General features: G+C 38.9%; 1 protein-coding gene across 10 annotated transcripts in view; it reads right to left on the reverse strand.

The window, feature by feature from the left end:
- ERC1 (ELKS/RAB6-interacting/CAST family member 1) overlaps nt 1-22,831 on the reverse strand; it is a 305,118-nt gene that overhangs the window by 34,552 nt on the left and 247,735 nt on the right. The window lies entirely within an intron of this gene.

The following is a 22,831-nucleotide window of genomic DNA, read 5'->3' on the forward strand; positions in this document are numbered from 1 at the left end:
AATCCTCGTACTCCAAAAAAATAAAGAGGCTAGCCAGACCTATGTTAGATATGATACACAGTAAATTATGTATAGCTAGACAGATTAAATCATCAGAGATGCACTAAAATTAAATGTCGTAAATGAAAGCTCAAAGCTCACTGTAAAAATGCCAGCTGTTGATTCAATCCCTTCATAACTGCATGGTTTCTCACTGAAAACTCTAATTTTAATGAGCATCTCGAGGCTAAAGAATGCGGATTCTACTTGACTGTACTCAGATCGTTATAAAGAAGGTCCAGGGTTTGAATCTGGATTTGATTTTAGTTTGGATTAATTTAACAAAAGCTAATAGTAAATTGAGCTTAAGCAATAAGCAATTTAATCATGCAAAATCTTTATATTGTTTGCTCTGCTTTGTCAAACAAGTTTTGAATTCCAAGTCTGACTCATCATTCATAAATCACTACTTGAAACATGCTACATTAATATTTAAACAACGAGTTTATTGTAAAGGCGCTTTCTCCATATTAATTATTTATTATATTTAAGGCTGGCTCTTTAACAATTTCTTCTTTGCAATGAGACCTACTGATTTTAAATGATTTCACATTTCTCTGGAAATTCTGCGTTTTGATAATAAATAACTTTTTACATGACTTTCAGCATGTATGTGGAAAAAATCTATTAAAAAGCAGAAGTTTAGCAGAATGTTAGTACAGCATATTAACTTTTCTGAGAGAAAAAGTAGCTCTTTCCAGAGAGAGGCAGCATGTTTTATGATATTGCATGAAAAAACCCTATTGTCGTGCTAATACAGGAAGAGAAGAATATAAAGAACTAAACATTTAAAGCACAGTATCCCTCACAGAAGATTCTGAAGTGGAATTGAAGAGGTTGCGCACTTCTGTCACTTAACTTCAAGTAGAATAACCTCCTATTAATATTTGGCAGGATGCAGGAGAAAAGGCTGAAAGAACTGGGCTGGTTTAGCCTGAAAAAAGAGGTGGCTTCTTTAATTACTTGATAGGAGGAAACAGAGAAGATGAAGCCACACTATTCCTGGAGGGGACAGGACAAGAGACAACGGGTGTAAATCAGAACACAGACAATTCTCGTTGGAGAGCAGGAAAATTCTTTTTGTAACAGGGCTGATCAAACACCGGAACAGCTGCCAAGAGGCTGCGGCATCTCCATCCTTGCAGAGGCTGAAAATGCAACTGGGCAATGCCTTGGGCACGCTGCTCTAGTTAGTGATGCTCTCAGCAGGTGGTTGGACGCAGAGGTCCGCCCCAATCTAAAATATGCTGCAATTCTTATTATTTGGGCTTTTCATCTTCTGATAATTTTATAGCTATCTTTCAAGAGAAGCTTTCAAGAGAAGAGAGGCTTTCAAGCTTTCAAGAGAAGAGGCAGCTAAGTTCCAAAATTGCTCCTAGGTGCTAAATATGATTTACCTCCATTGCAGCCCTTTGAACATTTTAACCCAGAACTATCTCTGCAGCATCCCGATGATGACAATCATACAGGACCAGTGCACCTAGGGGACATTTTCTATGTTCCCCTTTTAATCCAGCCTGACCTTCCGCTGCTTCTGCTGTTAATCTAAGAGTCCATGTCTATGATATGAAAGTCTTGGCAAGAAAATGCCAAAATCAGTATTGTGGTTTCATGACAGGAACTAATTTAAACATGTTATCATTGGAATTAGGCAAAAATCAAGAGATAGAAGAAAAGCAGTTTATTTCCCAATGGATACCACTAAAAATTATTATCCAACATTAAAATTCCAAGCACTGTTGCAAATATAATATATAATATAATATTATATTATAACATTTTTCTAATTCTCTTTATGACAAACATGGAAATAAAAAGCTTCTGCTTAGGACTGGAATACTAATTGGAAATTTTAAAAATAACTGGAAATACACAAACTCAGTTTTATCTCCTACTGTTCTTCTCCAGAAGAAAAGGTTCAAAAGGATAGAAATTTCTAGAACATATGGCTGTTGCAATGATTTAAAAACAAACTGTTTACTTTACTGTGGGGAACCACTCCAACATCCTGCAGTCCTGAACTGCTTTGTCATGGTGCTATTATACAATCCTCTCCCACCTTATGAGGTTATGGCTCAGATCCTAGGGCAAACATTTCTACATCACTGTAAAAAGTATGAACAACAAAGTGGTTTAACCACCATGTCCTGTGAGAAAATAAATGAGCAGTGCAGACAAATCGTTTGTGTCAGGAGTGCTTTTGTCTAAGACCTCCAGAGCTTGTAAGCAGAACTAGTGATGATAAGAACTGGATGTCAGATCCAAATTTTGCTTAAAAAATAGCATGCACCATTACAGGTACCTTCTTCATCCATGTGCCAATAAATTGCTAGAAAGAAAAAACCAGGACAAAAGTCCACAATTCAATGGGTTTCTTATTTCTTTTCCAGAAGGTTGGTTTCTTTTTTTTTTTTTGACAGCTTTCCTAACCTTAGTGCATGCCCTCCAATCACACGCCCCCCTCTGAAAATCCCACACCTTGTCAAAGCCTTGGCAATGCTCTTTAGTCTCCCAATAATCACCGTGCAAAAGAACAGTTCCAAACCCTTTAGACTAGTGTCAATCCTCAAAATTACGGAAGAGCCATCGCACACCCTCAAGCTCCTAATTGAAGGCCAGTAATGACTGTGGAGAACTTGCCACAAGAGGTCTGCAGACCAGAGTCTGTGAACCGCAGGCCTAAAGCATAACATTTGCAAGGGTATCGTATCTAAAAAACCCTCAACTTCCTCCAGTGATATATTAGACTATACTCTAGTACTATCAGATCTCGCCCATCCTTCTTTTTTTCCCCCCCAGAACTTCTGCAATTGTCCTTTTGCCTCTCTGATACACTTATTCTTAATACCCTTCTTGCTTCTCATCATTATTTAATCCTGGCCTCAGCCCTATCCCTTTCTACGGCAGGCAGTTATATTAAAAGAAAAAATCACCAGGAGAAAATATGAGATAAACTTGTTTTAATCATAAATGCGAAAGGTCAGCATCAGCACTTCTTTTAAATGTGCTCTCTTTTCTTTTGTTGTTTTGCAGTCCTGCAGGGATTTCACTATATTTTTCACCATGCTTTTTCTGGTTATCATATAGTTTACTTCTGCCTGTATTCTATAATCACTAAATGTTTGGGTAAACAAGGAAATTACCATGGAGTAGACTATTTCTAATGCAGCCAACACCTGAAAACTTTCATTCCAAACAGCACATGTATAATATTTTAGCTGCCAAAACTGTTGCCATGGTGAATTTTGTTTAAGAATCACTAAGTTCCTCCTTCATGGATGTACTGCTTCAAAGCACACTCTTACCTGTAGGTTCCAAAGAGTAAGTTATTTTATGTTCACTGCAGGGTACACTGGTAGCTTGTTTGTGCACCTCCACCCTAAAGGCCAAATTAATAGATTTTATCACAGTGAAATTATTACATGAGAAAAACCAGAACTGATGCTGATCCCCAAAGTCTAGGGGAAAGTCAGAGGCATATTCGGGAATATAGCTGGTAAAATCTAGAGGAATCCTGCCCAGGTCTGACAAACTCTTTATAGTGGAATTCTACATATAAATTTGAAACCCACAGATTTAACTACAGACATTGTTTATAATATATTTTAGAGAATGTTTTTATTTGAAAGCTTGCACTAAGTTGTATGTTATAATGAGAATACATACCTTTCTTAAGCATTTCTGCAGGATAGCTAGTGTTCTGGTAACCATTATGCTGGCAAGTTTTTGAAACCAAATTTTACTTGTAGCAATTACACATTTCTGTACATCTCTAGACAAGTCCTCTAATAAACAGCAGATACTAGCTCACAAGCTGTGCATTCTTTATATTAATCTGCTTCATACTCTCATTGCAGTAACTTATTCAAGGAGTTCGCATCAAATCTGTTTCTCCACCATGCAACACGGCAGAAACCATGACATCAGTGATTACTTTCTCATTTTTTGTAAAATATTTGACTAGGGTAATTTCTGGCTTTGCTAACCAGTCTAAACAAGTTTATTAATCATTTAATTAGAGTTTAAAAAGCCCCACATTAAGTAAACATTAATATAATGACTGTACTTGTGACAAATGGATATGTAGTGGAGACAGCATGTCAGTGAGTTAAAGGAGTCATCCCACTTCAGTCCAAGTTGAATGTTTCACTGGAAGCACACACATGCAAATGCAACAGTTTAGAAACCTTTCTACCGCTAATAACATAGAAATATAATGGAGAAACTCAGGTGATTTTTTTTTTCTAAGTAAGTAGTGTGCCAAATTCAGTATCTCTGAAAATTACGTTCTTGTAAAGACTTTCAGACAGTTCTTTTCTATTTGCTGCAAAAGACGCAGTGAGCCATATTCCCTGTAAATATCCAACCAGCTCCCGGCTGGAATCTGGCTGTCAGAAAGAATAATCCCTCCTTGCCTGTTATTAGAATGTGATGCCCTGTGTAACTACCTTGACTATATCTATACCCACCTTGAATATACACCTACCTTGCGTGTAAGCCTACCTTGAGCACAGGGTCTCTGAAAGATTGTTTCAAGTATTTTACTCTATGCCCCCTTCCCACTTATGGCATTTAATGATCTGGGAGACACTTTTCAAATTTGTAAAGAGATGGTATGTGCTGAGGTGTCATTTTTGTTTGTAAGGGTTAAAAGACACATCACTAGTTAGGTTTGTCTTTCCTTTTGGCTATGCTTAAGATTAGCAACTGAGATTCCTCTGTTAGCAACAAACGAACACAGTGTTCAGCTGCATACGAATGAAACCCGCTCCTGTTACTACAGCTCCCTACATCCTGGAGCCCGTGTTTTTGTGAGCCCAACAAAGAGCACGTGCAGCTGCTGGGGTTTGTCAAAGCCTGCAGGATTTAACACAGATTCTACCAGAGATACTGGCTTCTGCATTGACTGCTGGCCATGTTACAGCAACATTACATTATAAAGTGAAAGACTTTATCAGCCCTGTTAATTTCTGTGTTTAATGATTTCATTTTTCTGTTCATCTCCCCACATGTGAGAATTACAGAGAAACTTCATTCTGGAGAATTCATATTCAAAAACCTTTGAACTAAACTAAAGGAGGCAGATCATTTAGATATGGAGTTCTCTCCAAGGCTTGACACATGTAGATATATGTGGACGGCTTGAGAAAACAAACTTTGAACTGAAATTTTCCCTGTACAGGAATGCATCGCGTGGAGCTTTATTAGTTCCTTAGGAGATGAACACATAACTAGCTATGGGTTTGCCTTCTGAAAAGTTTATTGACATCTATCGCTCTGAATCCTGTATAGAGAAAACCAGCGACACAAAATACAACCCAAATCAGACCTTGTGTTTGGGATTCCTTGTTGTGTTATACCACGTGAACATTATAGTATATGTTCCTTTAGCTCTCTTGTACTCTTTAGAAATACCTCAGTGGTAATAGAACTGCCTTTCTCAATTATTTCATTCACAAGAGCTGGAATCTGTTCAGTCCCAGGTTTAAAAGGAAACAACCAACCAACCAACCAATCTCTCCTTCTCTCATGGTTAACTTCTCAGGAGCAAACCAAGTACGCTAGTTCTTTGGCATCTTTCCACTCCATGTAAAGGTCTTAGGCAGAAATATCATTCAGGTGTGTCTTCCTGTATCTCAAAGTATCTGAGCAAGGGCTGGAGTCTGAAAGTGTTTACCACCATATTGTAAACCTAATTTATACTGACTGGGTAGCCTACGCATCAAAAAAAACTTTCAGGCAGGATCGAAAGGACAAACAGTATCCTGTGACAACATCCTCAAAGAATGCTGGATCCCTCACACTACACAAAACCAAAGAAATTACTTACTGAAATTGATCTGAAGACAGCAACAGCAAGCAAAATGAGCTGCTGTTTTAATTCTTAACATGAAATAAGAGAACTGTTAATATTCACATTCCAGAAGTGAGCATATAAACCCCTCTACACTCCAGCTTTAAAGTAAGCAGGTAAGTATTTTTTTGTGTTATGAGCCTGCCCTATGGTGCAGTTAGGGCAAGTCTGATCTCAGTTCCACGCCACGGCAGAGAAGAAGGGCCCTACTGCAGAATTCCCTGCCAGAGAATATAAGATCAGTATCCTTTGCTGCCACATGCCCTGAAAGTAGAAAAGATTCATTTGTTTAAATTAGCTTAACAGCAACTGCTTTTTGCTAGATCATGCTGCTACATCCATTCTCCATCTATTGTGCCGTCCTCATTACTTCTTTCATCAGTTAAGAACTGATGTCTTTTGCAGACAGCATGGCTACCCTTGAAGAACATAGGAGTCCACTTTATTATCCATTTTATGCTGGTTAATGAAATCTGCGTGCTTTGGATTTGTATCCTGCATCTTCTAAGCATGGCCTTCAACCCTATAATAATCTCTTTCTCTAGCATGCCTCTCCCATGGTGTCTCCAGGCAAGAGTCAGCTGGGACCAGTGTGAAAGTATGTGTGTTCTGAATGGACAGTGTATGCTACAGCCAAACAAAATATATCACGGCTCAATTCTTTTTGCCTTTCCCTGTGTGGGAGCACTACTTCAGGCTTTTTTCTCCTCTACCCAGCTGTGGATGTTAATTAAGTTCCTATAAGTTACATGATCTTTGAGACTTCTTTCCCTCAAATTTGGTTGAAAATGGTCAATAAATTGAAGTTACTTGGTGGGAACCACAGCTCAGCTAAGCAGATGGATAGACTTGTCATTTAAACTCCTCTTTGGAGGACTTTAGGATAAAAGCTGGTGCAAAGTAGCATGTTTTGTCCAAGTTGAAAGAGTTTGGATGTTGTTTCTCAATATATCCTTGAATTAAATGTTGCACAGAAGTGGAGTTTTCTGATAGCATGCTCCATGCCTTTCTTTAAGATTTTGAGAGGCCGAATTGCTACAAATTCTCAACTGAAGAGCAGCAAGCGCCTCATGTTTAGTTCATCTGTCTGCTGAATGTTTAACATATACAGTTTATTCAGTCTCTTTAACCTACTTTGTCACACACCACCAAGGACAACCCACTCGAACTAAGAAGTGAAATGCTACTTCTATAATAATGTGAAAGGAACTACCAGTCTTTGTCATGGCCCTCATTACTCAAACCATTGAAAACTCCTGATTAATACTTCTCCCCTTGCTCATTTTTCCCCTCTCATGGTGTGTTTGTGGGTCCCAAATAAGTATTTAGTCTTATATTTTATTAAGAGAATAAACGTATGTCTACATACACCTTTCCTAGTTGATATAATTTGGAAGTTTTCAAATCTTTGTCTATTGTGACTGTGCCTTTACAATAAATATAGTAAAAGCATTCTTTTATCCAGGTATTTTTATTTTTGGAATGTATATATTTACTGTTCAACATCTTCATAAACGACATAGTGGGATCAAGTGCACCCTCAGCAAGTTTGCCAATGACACTAAGCTGAGTGGTGTGGTCAACATGCCAGAGGGACGGGATGTCATCCACAGGGACCTGGACAAGCTAGAGAGATGGGCCCGAGCAAACTTTATGAAGTTCAACAAGGCCAAGTGCAAGGTCCTACACTTGGGTCGGGACAACACTCGTTATCAATACAGGCTGGGGGATGATGTGATAGAGAGCCACCCTGTGGAAGAGGACTTGGGGGTACTCGTGGATGAAAAGCTGGACATGAGCCGACAATGTGCACTCGCAGCCCAGAAAGCCAATCGTATCCTGGGCTACATCAAAAGAAGCGTGGCCAGCAGATCCAGAGAGGTGATTCTCCCCCTCTACTCTGCTCTCGTGAGACTCCACCTGGAGTACTGCATCCAGCTCTGGAGTCCTCAGCACAAGAAGGACACGGACCTGTTGGAGCGGGTCCAGAGGAGGGCCACAAGGATGATCAGAAGGCTGGAGCACCTCTCCTATGAAGACAGGCTGAGAGAATTGGGGATATTCAGCCTGGAGAACAGAAGGCTCCGGGGAGACCTTATAGCGGCCTTCCAGCAGTTAAAGGGGTCCTACAGGAAAGCTGGGGAGGGGCTGTTTGCAAGGGCATGTAGCGATAGGACAAGGGGCAATGGTTTTGAACTAGAGCAGGGTAGATTTAGATTAGACATTAGGAAGAAGTTCTTTACAATGAGGGTGGTGAGGCCCTGGCACAGGTTGCCCAGAGAGGTGGTGGAGGCCTCATCCCTGGAGACGTTCAAGGCCAGGCTTAAGGAGGCTCTGAGCAACCTGATCTAGTTGAAGATGTCCCTGCTTACTGCAGGGGGGTTGGACTAGATGATCTTTAAAGGTCCTTTCCAACCCAAAACATTCTATGATTCTATGAAAAACAAAGTAAAAAGCAGTGAGAAAAAAAAAAGCTGAGGCGCACTGGAGCATAAACACTCCTAACAACTTTGATAGGTTTGTGATAAACGTATTTTACAAAGTAAAATGTAAAGATGTCTCAGGTATGCTAAGGTTGGAAATGCATTCCAACATCATAAGGATCCTGTGATTACATTAAACTCGTGCAATTTAAGCATCAATGTTAAGCACCACCGATAAGGCTGGTCTTACAAAATCTATAAATATCTCAAGGCAAGCCTCCTAAATTACCTACATAGTATCCCATAGAACAGGCAAGTATTTCTACCAAAAACAGAAAAAGCTTTGTTTGACATAGTTGACAGGTCTCCTTCTGTTTTGTTATGACTATTTACTTGAAAACTCTCCTTCCCATTTCACTTCAGCTTCACTCCACACTCTGCTCATCTTACTCCCTTCTACCATACTCTGCCTCTCTTTCCTTCGTTATTCTATTTGGTTCTTCTTTCCAAAGTAAACCCACTTGCTTATGCTCAACTTAACAAATCTGCCTGTATAACACAACTGCGTTAGTCACTCTGCTTTTGTGTCTTAGTCTTTCTCCTACTCTGAAATCAGAAAGTCTCTCAGTCCAGCAATATTTATAAAAACTGATTGGAAAAATCTTATCTAGGAATTTATATACAAGATGAATCCTACTGTAAAATCTGAAAACCTAGTCATGATCCCCTGCTTTGACAAAATCATTTGTAGGCCATCTGCTCACATATATCTACATACACCTTTCCTAGTTGATATAATTTGGAAGTTTTCAAATCTTTGTCTATTGTGACTGTGCCTTTACAATAAACACAGTAAAAGCATTCTTTTATCCAGGTATTTTTATTTTTGGAACGTATATATCTGTGTTTTTACCTCTTTAAGGCTTACATATGTTTTATTGTTATATGACTCACCACTTCAATTGCATTTGCCTGCAGCTTCAAAGAGTTGTTAATAGCAACCCTCCTCTATCCGTGCTGTTCTTGGCAAAAAAAGAGGTTATGTACAGATACAAATTCCTAGATGCTAAAGCGATGTGAGCTGCTCAGTATCATCTCAACACAGACGGTCTGTAACTGCCCAGAACCCAGCTCTGGGTGTATACACGAATGTGTCTGTGTCTACATGATATAAACAGTGTTGATAGCAACTTCTAAAAAAAACACCCCAAAACCTCAGGACTATTTATGCTTGTTCTGAAATTAATTTTAAAAGCTGTTGCGTATAAAAGAAAATGAAAACCAATATTATTCTTTTTCTGCCTCACTTTCATCTTTGAATCTAGGCAAAATCCTCCACGGTAACTGCTGGAGGGAAGAGTTGAAAGGGCATTTCCTTTGACAACCAACAGAGCTTTGCTACCCCAAACTAAATTAAAGCTAAGAATTTTCTCTGTATGGCCAATTATTAGGGTTGACATCCACATAGAAGCGCCCTGCCTCATAAGATCCATACAAACACCCAGACATTACATTCCTGTCTGTCCACACCATCTGTGCGTGTGGTCTGCAGACACAGGATTCCTGTCCATCCACACTGTCCCTGTGTTTGGTCCACAGAGGCAGGATTCCTGCCCGAGCACACAGCAGCACATGTGCAGTACAGAGTTGGACAGATGATTCCTATCTATTTGCGCACTCTTGCACACAGTACACAAAAGCAAGGGGAATCACAGTAAACCAATGCTTCTTTTTTTTTCCTTTTTCTTCCTGCAGAGGTTGATTTTTCTTATGCCGTCTGCAACAAAGCTTAGATAACAGTACTACCTGGAAAGACTGAACAAACATTCAGGTTTTCTACTTTATTTGCGCCAAAATTATTCTTACCAAGGAAAGAAGTTGTCTTCCTTTCCACAAAATTCATGGCACACAATATGTAGGGATGTGTAAGTTTGAATTTCTCTAAGGTGTCTGCATTTCAGACAGTGTTCCTGTCATTGCCTGCTCTATTCCTAATCTGTTGTCTCTATGCGATTTACGTTATATTATGCCATTACATATGAGTAGAGGTCCACCCAATGGGCACCATAAAGCAGACTGTAAAGCTTAGAAAAAAAAATATCTTAGAAAATTCTGCCTGTGCTATAGAAACACTAAAAGAAAATAGTCTGTATAACAATATGAAAAAACAGCCAGTCATACCTCCGGTGTTTTTTCCTTAACAATCCTTTTACTGCAAAGTCATTAAATTAGATAGGTGATGCCACATGTTAAAGAGCTCTGACAAAGCAGAGGAAGAAGTAGAGATGAACGAACAGAAGGACAGGGGCAACCTCAGCTGATTTATTTGCAACTAGAAGACCTAGAAGGAAACAAGGAAGCCTTCATATTTTTTAAGCCCTCATTGTATCATAAAAAAGATTGCTGGTTGACAATGGAGAAGGACCAGATAGTTTTGTTAATTGGGAAGGGGAGAGAGAGGAGGAAAAGACAACAAGAAATCTTTTCACCATCTGATAGTGATGAAAAGGATAGAGATGTAGAATAAGGAACTAGTTTTAGTCTGTGTTTCCCCACATCATCCAATCAGCGGATCCTTCTTTTTCCAGTCCAAGAAAACACACTGATACCGTGCCCCTCTCTTTGTGAGATATGGAAGAGACTGGAAAGGTACATAAAATGAAGATCTGTGTGTATAACTAAATATATTTCCCCTCAAAAAAAAAAAAAAAAAAGAAAAAAATAGAACGAGAAGGTACCGTACTTATTATTTCCACAGAGCAAATAAACCCATGCAGTCTTCCAAGTTTTACACAACTTATGTATGTGTGTGTTCTTAAGGATCACTATATTCCTTTTATTATTTTTTTCAACACCATTAATGTCAGCAGTTGGCAGAAGCTTGGGTTCCTAGCTGTAATAAAGGAGGTGAAGCCAAGGTTATATCTACTGGTGTTTTGGAGATGGAGGGCATACTGGCGTGGTATCAGAAACTACAGTTATGTTTCAGGTTAATGTAAAAAAAGTGTGAAGAGTAATTTCTTAAACCATTAAAAGGATTAAGTGTGGTACAATGGTGAAATTGAATGTTAAAAAAAGTTGTTTCCCCCGAAATAGAAATCCCACTGTAAAAACAAGAGATACCTAGGTCGTTCAGATCCTAAGAATTTGGCTGCAGTCAGCTGTTGAGAGCTCAATTTATTTGTTGTTTACTCAACTACAGGAAATATTTATATTCACACTAGGAAGGACACGAATTGGTGGTAAACAGAAAGAAAGAGAACAAAAGACTAAGTTCTGAGACTAAAGTTGTGCTCACACAAAGAGAACAAAACCTCTAATAAAATGGCTGCCCCTTAACCAGGGCTGTATTCAAGATAAAAGACCATTACTTTCCCCAGGCACCAGTACTGTGATCAGCGTTTAATATATATTTGGAGACTAAGGCTTTATGGAAGTTGAGAGACTACTGACAACCTAAAATTGTGCAACATAACTGCAAAGGTAAACTTACTCATATTTGAAACTGCGGGTGCTTGACTGCCTCACTGATCTTATATCAATACGATAAATGTTTGGTTATGCCAAGTAAAATCAGACAGCAATCTTCCGATATCTGTGTTTGAGACTTATTTTGCCTTTATGCACAACCTTGGACTAATCCCCAAAAGCATTTCTTGGTACTGAAAAGACTAACGTTTGGAACCACCATTTAAGGCAAAGAAGGGGAGACAGAAACCATTCCTTTATTTTGTGTTCAATACAGGTCTGCTCAGAGACAGCAGAGCACAATTGCCCTAAAGATGATCTGTCAAAATCACTACCTCGAATTTGACAGCATCATCCGCATTCAAGGGAGGGACTGGAAGCAGGATCTCCATCAGTATCAACTTTGTCATCTTCACTTTTCAGGACTGGCAGCTATTACCAGAATCCTCACAGCTTCCCAAGTTAGCAGCCAGCAGAAAAATTGTCATCCTCTCCCTACACACATTCACAAATGCCAAGTGGCAAAAATATTACCTCTAGGGAAAAACTACACACCTTTTCTTTGGTCGGGAATATTTTTTCATCTTAGAAAAGGGGTGTAGAGAACAGAATGTACTTATTAAAGAGTAACATAAATAACCTATTTGGCAACAAAACACGAACTGTAATTTTTTTTAAGACTTGGCTTCTTTAGAACAAAACACCATGAATTTAACAGAACCGAGGGAAGTCTGCAGCCACCAGCACCCATCCATCTGCAGAAACTATCCAAAGTAACTGATGCCTAATTTCATAAATCTATGACTCCTTTTGATAAACCTGTTACACTATCCTATCAATTTCCACAACTTGGTATGTAAATTAGTGAAGGGTTAGTATCAAGAAACTAGTCCTAATTGACAGCATATATCTTAGATTTCCAACTGCAACATGAAACTTCTATTTTCCCTTGCATTACCTGTTCATTAGCCTGAGATATGATGCACTGGACTAGGCTCAATCAAACTGATTCAAAAAGGGAAATTTTTTTCAGAATTCTAAGGAACTTAAATACAGTAGATGAGAAAAAAAATCTGTAGACTGAGAGGTATTTCAGTGCATAAGCTCAAAAATACCTGAGACCACTGTTCATCAACAGATGATTATTCATTAAAACTGAAGTTCATTCTGTACAGTTAAGAATTTTTCATTATAATTTTTTAAGATGGAAGGGATTAAAATTCTCTGTTGCAGACTATGTATTTTTCCCTACTCAAGCAAAAAAAGCACTGATTATGTTACTCCCCTGATAACACAATGAAATCCCAAACATGGAATATATTCTATCATAGAGACCATTAATTTTCACTACATATTTCTAGGTGCACAATTCTTTCCACCATTCCTCCTTCAAGTAAAGAACACATTACTGACATATTAAGTCATACAACTGTTAATCTGTAATCTACTTGAAACCTACATATTTAGTTTATGAAACTAATCAGTCACCTCACATCTCCGACTTCACCTTCACCTTGCACATTTTTGGAACACACCTTGCATCATCTATCACCTCACCAGTTACAGATCTTACACGAATTAAAACCAATACTAAAGCTGGTAAAACACTTTTCAGCTGTCTGCCACTACCTTTTTACCAACTATCAATACGTGAATTGCTTTTTATGAGACAGTGTTTAAAGTCACAGGTTTGTTAGGCTTTTCATCCAAAGAGAATTAACCACAAATGAAAACTTGCTTTATAGCTTTAGTGTGAAACTGTTCAGTATGTTGTGTGTTCCCTGGGGAATAATACCAATAAATGTAGGAAGAGATAAGCATAATGTACCAAGTTAGCGCATTTTGAATGGAGATGAGGTAAAAGGACTCGCATGTCTCCTAGACAATTGCCAGTGCCAGGTAAAACAGCCCAAATGAACACAAGTAATTTAGTATAGAAAAAGCTGCATTCAGTCCATGAAGTATCAGTACAGACAGTTACACACTCATCTTGGAAAATCACTGCGTTTTTACTGAGTTCAAACAAGTCACTCAAAATCTTCCTCTATCTGAAATTTTGGTATAAAAATCCTGTTTCTTCACAAAAAATATATTCACAGATTTATCTCATCAAGATTCTTTACATGGTTAAGTGGAATCCTCTCTGTCACTAAAACTTCAGCGTTCCCTAAACAATGTGTCTAAATGACAAGATTTAAACGTAATCATAAACTCCCTGTATTTTCCGGTCAGCCTTCAAACATCATCAATTCAAATACCAAAAGAGTGATGCTAAACCAACCCAGCCACAAGAACCAATTGTCGGAAAGTCTCAAATATTTTACCCTTGAGGCACATCCTGCCACTGGACAACAAACAGGGGGTAGTCGTGTATGGATACTTCCCAACTACCCCACAAACTGTTAAGCAAAAGAAGATGTACCCACAATTTTATTTCTTGAATGAACAACTATTGGCAATCTTGAGCTCTTCTAAACCACTCTTTCTGAGCTTTTGCATCTATCTCGCAAACTCATCAGCTAACACAAAGACTGTCAGAAACTGAGGGAGGGTAACTGTTCTCAACATAACATTTGGAGCATAAAAGTCTCATAGAAATAAATACATAAATGCTCTGTTGGATATATGTATTAAAAAGACTTGTTCTACTAACCTGTTCTCTTTGTTTAACTGAAAAACAGTGCCTATCGGATCAGCGGCTTGTGCCACGGTAACTACAGAAAACCACCATATGGTACAACTGCAATGTGAAATGACAGCGACTATATTTACATTGCACTAATGTCCAGAAATACTACTCATAGACTAAGGAATTACTATATTTTAAGACCCAAATTAGATTTCCTAGTGCAGTCTTCTGGAGAAATCAAGCTCCCCCAGTGTTCTGAACTTTTTAATACCACAAACAAACCTGGTCCTCCCAGTGCAGGCATAACAATTTTAACTGATATCAAACACAACAAGCAGGTTGGTTGTCACTTACAGAAATGGGATATAGGGTGTCTCAACTGGTAACCTACGCCTGTCCAGCAATCCTGATTTTCTAGTCAGGGACAATGTTGCTTAAACAACTCGGTATAGGAGTTCATAATCCTTGAACGAGAGATACTGTAAATGTGGCAGTAGATGCTGTCAGCAACTATCCAACTAATTTACATTTATTTGTGCAAAGTTTTAGTGAATCAAAAAGCTGCAAAACTGTAATAGGAAAATCTTAATATAATCAATAAGTGGTGGAATATTTCTAATAGACTGAAACAGGTTTTTGAAAACTGAGGTCAAACTTGGGAAATATTAGTCCATAGAGTACTTTTTAAAATGTTACGAATGTCTAGAAAGAAAGGGTAGCAAGTACCACATTGTCAACTGAGTTCCAAAGTAACTTTATAAACCTTAAAGCTCAATCTCTCAGTGAGGCAAAGAACCTTCCCCTTCAAGCAAACCAACAAAGCCACCATTGCAATGCTCTAGAAACCACTGGCCAAGACACGAGCGAAAGCACAAACAGAAAGCAGACGTGGCTGTTTACAGCGGAGCCAACAGGCAGTTCCCTTCTCCGGCACCGTGAGGTCAGTGACAGCAAGGAGCTCGCTTGAACATACATTAGTGTTTAGTAATACAAGAAGCAGAGGGTAAAGGTAAAAAGAGGAGGGGGAGAGGAACAAGAGTATATGTAATGCCATGGGAAGATGAAATGCTGCCCCAGAAAAGACTGCTAACACTGCACTGAGTGCTGTTACTGTGGTAACTGATGATTAAAAATTATGGGAAAAAGGTCTGGAGCACATGGCAGGGAGAAGGTGCTTTCTTTTAATCTGCGAGGACTTCTTGAGCTGGGCTTCAGGAAGCGGTGTTCAAGGGCATGACAAAGCCTCTCTTTCTGTGCCTGCTCGGCTGCTGTCAGGGTGCTGGGGTCTGCTCCTGGCAGAGATCCCCCCTTGACAGAAACAATTACTGAGGAGCAAAGCCTGGCAAAGCAAGCAGCGCTGTGATTGATGATCTGGGTGGATTACAGGCCTTCGACAAAAGCCACAATGCTTAAATTTGACAGCTGGCAATGCTTGATGAGAGCCAATTAGTGGATATATATTCACTTCAGCCAGAAGTTTCTTCTGTTTCTAGTCCAATAGCTTCCTGAGAAGGAAGTGCACAGAGTGATTTCCCCCACTTCTGCCCGCTCACATGTATGCCAGCTACACTGTCAGTACAGCTAAAAATATACTATAAAAAGTACATATTTTGGCATCTTTGTATATTAAAGCCAGTAGACTCACATTTTGTAAAGCTGCAGTTGACCCTACAGGTAGTGGTGGTAGAAGAACATGAAAAAAGATAACTTACTATTATTACTATTTACATTGACTACATACCATGCAGTGTGTAAACAAGGCTGCAACTGCACTATTTAGGTACCAAGTGCTCTACAACTGACAAGAGTTCTCAAAATGTTTCATTATTCCTTGAAAATTTCCTGGCAAAGTACATTAATCTGTCTGTTGCAGTTTCGAATAGGTTAACCTGGCATTCAGAGAGTACCAGAATTCACAGAGTACCTTTTGTTCTGCCCAATATGTGCAGGAACCTCTGACATGCAAGTCCCATTCAAACTCATCTGTCTTTTCTTAACTTTCTGATCACATAGGTTTTATTTCCCCACTTTTGCATCCATTTCCACTCTTGCCAGTGCAAGTGGTGAAGAGAACAATAAACAAAGATGGATCCAAGTGCCCTGAATCTCATCACTCATTTCCAACATTAACTTCTACGTTGTTTTCTCACCCATAAAGAAGCTAACACCACTGCACTAGGGCAACTTAAATACATCTTCATAGACTTCTTAAGTTCCCTCCTGACAGTGCTTTGAGAGGTACCTACACTCATTAAACTTCAGTGGGCACCATCGCACTGCCAGGACCTCTCAGATGCTCTTGGAGAACAATGGCAGTTCTGCCAAAGAAACATCACTACATGTAGCAATTACCTGCAGTGATTGTATCCATGTCACCTGAAGGATAAATTCATTTGCTAGTAGGGTAATCACTTTCATCAGACGTGGTTTCAAATCAGGGCAGCTAAGGCAAAGCAAAGACTAACTGCATGCCTCACAGAAACTGTATTATTTCATCAGACAGGGTGGTAATAAAAACTGCCAGGAGTGTGGTCATGCTGATACAGCTCCACAGCAGTCAGAGGAAAACGCCTGCCTGTCAGTCTCCTTTGACCTGTTTTACGTTCTCCTGTTACAAAGAGAAATGACTCCAACCAGTGGAACTTCACTTGGAAAAGTTCACAGCAGAGGAGTGTCAGGTGTCAGTGTGCAGGGTTTCCAGGGGAACAAGTAACAGTGGAAAACCAGCATATATGGGGGGAGAAGCTATTCTGGAATCTAAAATTCTTTCCTTTTCCTCATGATCCCATCAACCATATTTACTTGAGAAAACAAATCTTTGCAGTACTTTGGCCTCATATAGAAAGTCAGCCAAAATCTTTGCAGGCAAGAAGCACAAAGTAGCACAGAGAAAACAGCTTTGGGACTTGCATGGCTAGAAGAAATATACATTAAATATTGCACAAATGCTAACTATTAATACTACTAGTCATCGCCAAATAATTCCTCTCAATTTATGGGAATAGTAAATAACAGCCCTGCAAGTGATGCTGGGAATGACACGTATTATAGATAACTCTGGCAAGGAGGCTGACTCCATGAGCCATAATTGCAATAGCATGAGGTTTCTTATCTCCCTTCTCTAAAATAGAAAGGAGCTCTTTTCACTTAGTTGAGTATAAGTGAACAGCAAGAGTGTATACAGGAAAAACAGGAAAGGCAAGGGACGAGATGAAATGAAAGTACTAAGGAAGAAAAAGTAGACATTACTGATGTACATTAGAATGAAGAGGAAGTCGAAGACAAAGGCTGATCTCCTACTCAGTCAAAAGTGTGTGTCATCAAAAAATAAAGCCAAGAAGCTCAAAGTGCTCATGCCTTTTCTGTATCAGTATTCACCAAAAACCATACTTAAGTGACTAACAATGTTTATTTCAATACTCAGAGATTATAATTTTAGATCAGAAAAGGAAAAGAAAAAATGAGATGGTACTAAAAAATCAGATGTCTTCAAATTTTCTAGTTCTGACCATACTATACTAGAAAATAGTTTAGCTAATATAATGAAAGCTATTAATGGTTATTTTGGGGAACCTGTGGGAACTGGTGAGGTTTTGGAAGACTCCATTAAGGTTTCTGATGCTGTCTCACATGACGTGTTTGTGAACAAGTTCAGCTAAGGAAAGGCCTCATTTTGAGCTTTGTCCAGTTTCAGATACCACACTTGGAGAAAGAAAAAGAAATATCAAATAAAATCTAAGAAAGAACAATAATGATCAGATGTCTAGAAAACAAGACACATGAAAACTGGAAGAACTGAGACTGCCTGGCTTAGAAAAAAACACAGAGGAGATATCATCATAAACCAAAAGTACTGCTAGAAAGTGCAAAGACATTGTCTTTTTTTTCTATGCTTGTAACAAAACCAAAAAGCAGTAATGGGCTTAAACTGCAGTAAGGGATGCACAATGACATTATAATGATAAAGACAGATGAACACAGAAAAGACTTCCCAAGACTGAAGGTTTCCTTCACTAATAGTCTTTAAGAACAGACTACAGGTATAATTAGTTCTGCTTTGAAGTGAGATTAATTTTTTATTACTAAAATACAGAAACGTAGTACAAAACTGTTTGGGAAATTATACTCCATAGTAGTTATCAACTGTTCACTAACAAAATGGATGAATAAATCAAGTGTCTACACGGAGCTCTGTCCTGAGCCCAGTACTATTAGTATTTTTCATTATCAATCTGTATGATAGAAGAAAATACATATTTTTGAAATATGTGGAGGAAGCTCAGCTGGGCGGTTCCGCAAGCATGCTAAAATACAGGATCGAAACTCAACATGTTCTTAACAGACTGAGGAACTAACCTGAAAATTACTTTCATTTAAGAAAAGGCAGGATAATAAAAATGTACCCAGTATTAACCTAACCTGGAGTCACACCACTTAGAATGAAAATTTTGAGATCCCACCATCAGTAACACTGAATCAAGCTAGTTCCTGGGAACGTCTGCTATAGTATACTATAAAAGAATTGGGAATAATTATGAAACATTATATAATAATACAAGTGAATGCAGTGATTTACAAACAATTCAATTGAATAATACCCCATGCTCTCAGAAAACAGACACTGATACAGTTCACAGCCTCCTAAAAATTTCATCACTATTACTTAACATTTACGGCACAGTAGTGCCTAGAGATGTTGGTCAAGCCGGGCTCCCACTGTGCTAGACACTGTACAAACACAGAAAATGACAATCTTTGCTCCAAACAGCTCCTAGTAGAAAACCCCAAACGTTTAAGACTCAAAGCCCGCAGACAGGAAAACCTCAGCCCATTCAAGATATGCCTCTCAGTTACAACTCAAAGCTGCAGGGTAGCGCTTCGACCTGCTACAATAAATATATCCTGATGGTTACAACTTCGCTTGACAAGGAAAGGAATAAATGGCAAACAGGTTACTTTCTAACAGAGGAGTGGTGGACCTGCTGCCACAAAGCAGGCCAAAGCTCCTTGGGTCTCTCTCAATTCCAGTGTTGACACACGTCGCGGGGGCTTCTGTGTGGCGTATAATCCGAGCACGCTGGCTGGCACTCGCCACGCTACATCTGGACTTTGTTAGACAACCTTCCACTCTTGCATCAGCCCCGGCCCCCTCTGGTGAGGCAGCTTCCCAACCACTGCTTCTCCATGAGCTGCTCACGGAGACAAAGTACTCTGGGAGGAAGTAAATTGGGACCACATTAGCTGGTGACCCTCGCCCTGCAATTGGCCTGCCTTTCCGATGACAGAGGAAATCCCTCATACAAACTGACAACCAATATGAAACAGGCAGCTCCATTTACTAGAAAGCCTGGTCAATGCCGAATGCCTTGTTAGGAAATCGTCTCTATATTGAGGCACATTCCTGCAATTCAGAGCCTAGAAACTCTAAATTAAAACAACATTGATGCCATATCCTCTTTCCAAAATGTTTCTCTTCATCCAAACTTTAATACACATACTTAAAGAAATTAAAGAACCAAAATGTCTTTGGCAGGACTCCTTCCCTCTCTTTCACAGTAATACTCTTCCCGTGCAAGCAACCATGAACGTGACACAGTCTTGGGAAAGGAGAAAGGAGAGGTAAAGCAAGGAATAATTGCAGACTCCTCCAGAATCTGTGCAACCTTTACTTGATGAATCTATGTGTCCTCACCAATATTTTTAAATTGATAAAAATCACCTAAAATTGCAGGGCTGAAGAAGTTGGAATTTTTTTTTAAGAAGTAAATTGAGGCTCATCAGTAGAATGAGCTTTTGTCTGGGGAGAGAGTTGTATCTTTCTACGCTCTAAGAAAGGTCAATTAACAGTAAGTCAGTCTGCTAACAGTGGCTAACAGCAGAATTGTAGCAACTCACTGGTAACCAGCACAAGTAATGAAAAGGCATAATCTGAATCCCATCATACACCCTTGGATCCATGCACACTCACTATTGCAGCACAGCCAGAAAACTGCTTTTCTAAAGCGTTATCTCTGTCAGAAGCTCTTTCCAGTTCTCATTGAGATTCAGAAATCAGGCCTATGGTACCTACCACAGCACGCCTAACTCTTCACACAACCCACCCCCTTCCAATATTGCTCAGCGTTTCTATTTGCATTATATGTACATGGGAACGGGAATCTTTTAGTCAACTGTGCCTGCCAGCCAACTCAAAGATCTGCTTTCCCACCACAAAGTCTAGGCATTTCCTAGAAATGGGACGGACTGAAATACCAAATACTTATCAGGGAGCTCAACAGCTCTGAAACAATGTTAAAGGCAGAAGGAAGGAATTACTGAGGTCAGGGTGCCAGCTCTGAATCTCAAGGGTTGAATAAACTTTTTAGGCTCCAGAACTGCTTTTCAAAGTCTTCCAGAAGATCTTGATTAACTGGCATCACTTGCCTTTCTTGAACAGCTGTGTTCAATACATCTGCAAGTCTGAAAGATTTTTCATTCACAATTTCTACTGTAAATTTAGGAATCACAGCTAAACTTTTAGGAAGTTCCTGAAATGCTATATAGTCCTGTGGAACTGCTAACACAGATGGACCTTTGTTCTCAAGATGTAGAAAAGGGTCCATGTAGAGAAAGCTTAAACTGATGAAGCAGCATAGTAGCTTTATTAGAAGATATGAAGCTGGTGACCCGTACTAATTGAAGAGGACCACAATGGCCAAGTACACAGATTATTTGCAAAGCATGTGGAAAAATGAGATTCCCTTTGACTATATCCGTAATGAGGATCCTGTAAAACCTCACAGCCTTCTCTTTTGATCCATCTCTTATTTCTGGAGCTGTCAAAGTTGGTATGATTTCAATTGATGACCTCAATGCAGAAAAAGTACATACTAAAACTATTGGTACTGAAAATAACTAGTTATAGTGCTTGAGCCTCAAGATGCTTCCACCATTTCTGTGAATGTCAGATCCTCTGCAATTTAGAGAGGCAGTATTACTCTCCCATGATAAGTAACTTTGTAAATAGCTTTTCTTTCAATAGTACTGAAGGCTACAGAGAAAAAAGAATAAAAGATGATACATCCTTAAGATATAGGATAAATTCTAGAGAGGATGTGTCAAATCTCTGTTAGGTCAAATAAATATGTCTCAGGTATGGCTTAAATATAATTTGGATTATTTCTATAAAAACATATATTCTGCCTCAGGGATTGGGGATGCACTGGAGAATACTTTGCACCCCCATTATCTGTGGTTTTATATTTGTATTTATACTACTTATACATATCTTGTATTTATACTACCCATAGTACAGATGTGTAGAGGAGATTACTTTCTCCTTCATTTTTTTTAAGATGACTATTCTTAAACAAAATCTTAAACTATGTCGCATCTTTATAGCTGATGGCGGTTTTGGAACTGGAAACTTCAAAGGCATTTGGATATTTTTTGAATTTTTTGGAAAAGAACTATTGCTCCAAAATCAGCTCAGAATTGGTCTCACTTCATAGCAAGAACAAGGTGAAATTAAACTCCTTTGCAATTTTAGTTTATTCGAGAAATTAAGTATCTCACACCTATATCAAAAAGGGCTTAGAATGGGCATCCTTAAGGGAAATGCCCATGTCTTTTTAGGAACAGCATATGATATTGTATGACTTATCAGCACTAAAAACTAACGAGTCATTAGAGTCATAATTCATTACAGATAATCAACCTCATTACATAAATATACACCAATTTTCAGTAGAAAACAAAACCCACAAAAAACTACCCACAAAGGATAATCAGAAGGAAGCTGGGAAGGGCAAGGGGCATGAAAGCGCCAGTATTTAAACTTAGGACAATGAGAACTGACAATACAGTTCCAATTTCTCTTGGAATGGGTGTGAACCTGTATCAAGGCTGCTACACCTACAGACAATTACATGAAGAAAATAAGTACTTTACATTGTTGTGACCACTTCTGAATCCTCTCCTAGTAGGAGGTCATGTGTCTAACAAGTGAAAGTAATTACAACTGTTGCTCAAAAGTAAATAACACAAGACCGTAAACTATACTTCTTGCTCATTTTGAAGCTGGCATAACAATCAAACTTACTGTTCTTAAATTAAACCTTAAATAATTGTTAACTTAAAAATACATGGCCAATAAGCTACTTGTGTTTCCTAAGGAAGAAGCAGAGACATCCCTTATCAGAAAGGAGACCGGGTTTTGCCTTACTGTCTTTGACAGCAACAGAAATCATCTGGTTGACAGATGAAATGTTGCACATAAAATTTTATGAAGATGGAAATGGTGGCACTGAAGAAGTTGATACTGGATTGGCAGCAACATATGTGCTATTACAGGGAATATGGCAAGGGAATAACTCAGAAAACTCCACCAGAAGTGCTGAACTGAAAAGTCCTACATAGATTTTTCAGGTCCTAAATCTC

Source organism: Chroicocephalus ridibundus, chromosome 1 (assembly GCF_963924245.1).
Source record: "Chroicocephalus ridibundus chromosome 1, bChrRid1.1, whole genome shotgun sequence".
Classification (NCBI taxonomy): Eukaryota; Metazoa; Chordata; class Aves; order Charadriiformes; family Laridae; genus Chroicocephalus; species Chroicocephalus ridibundus.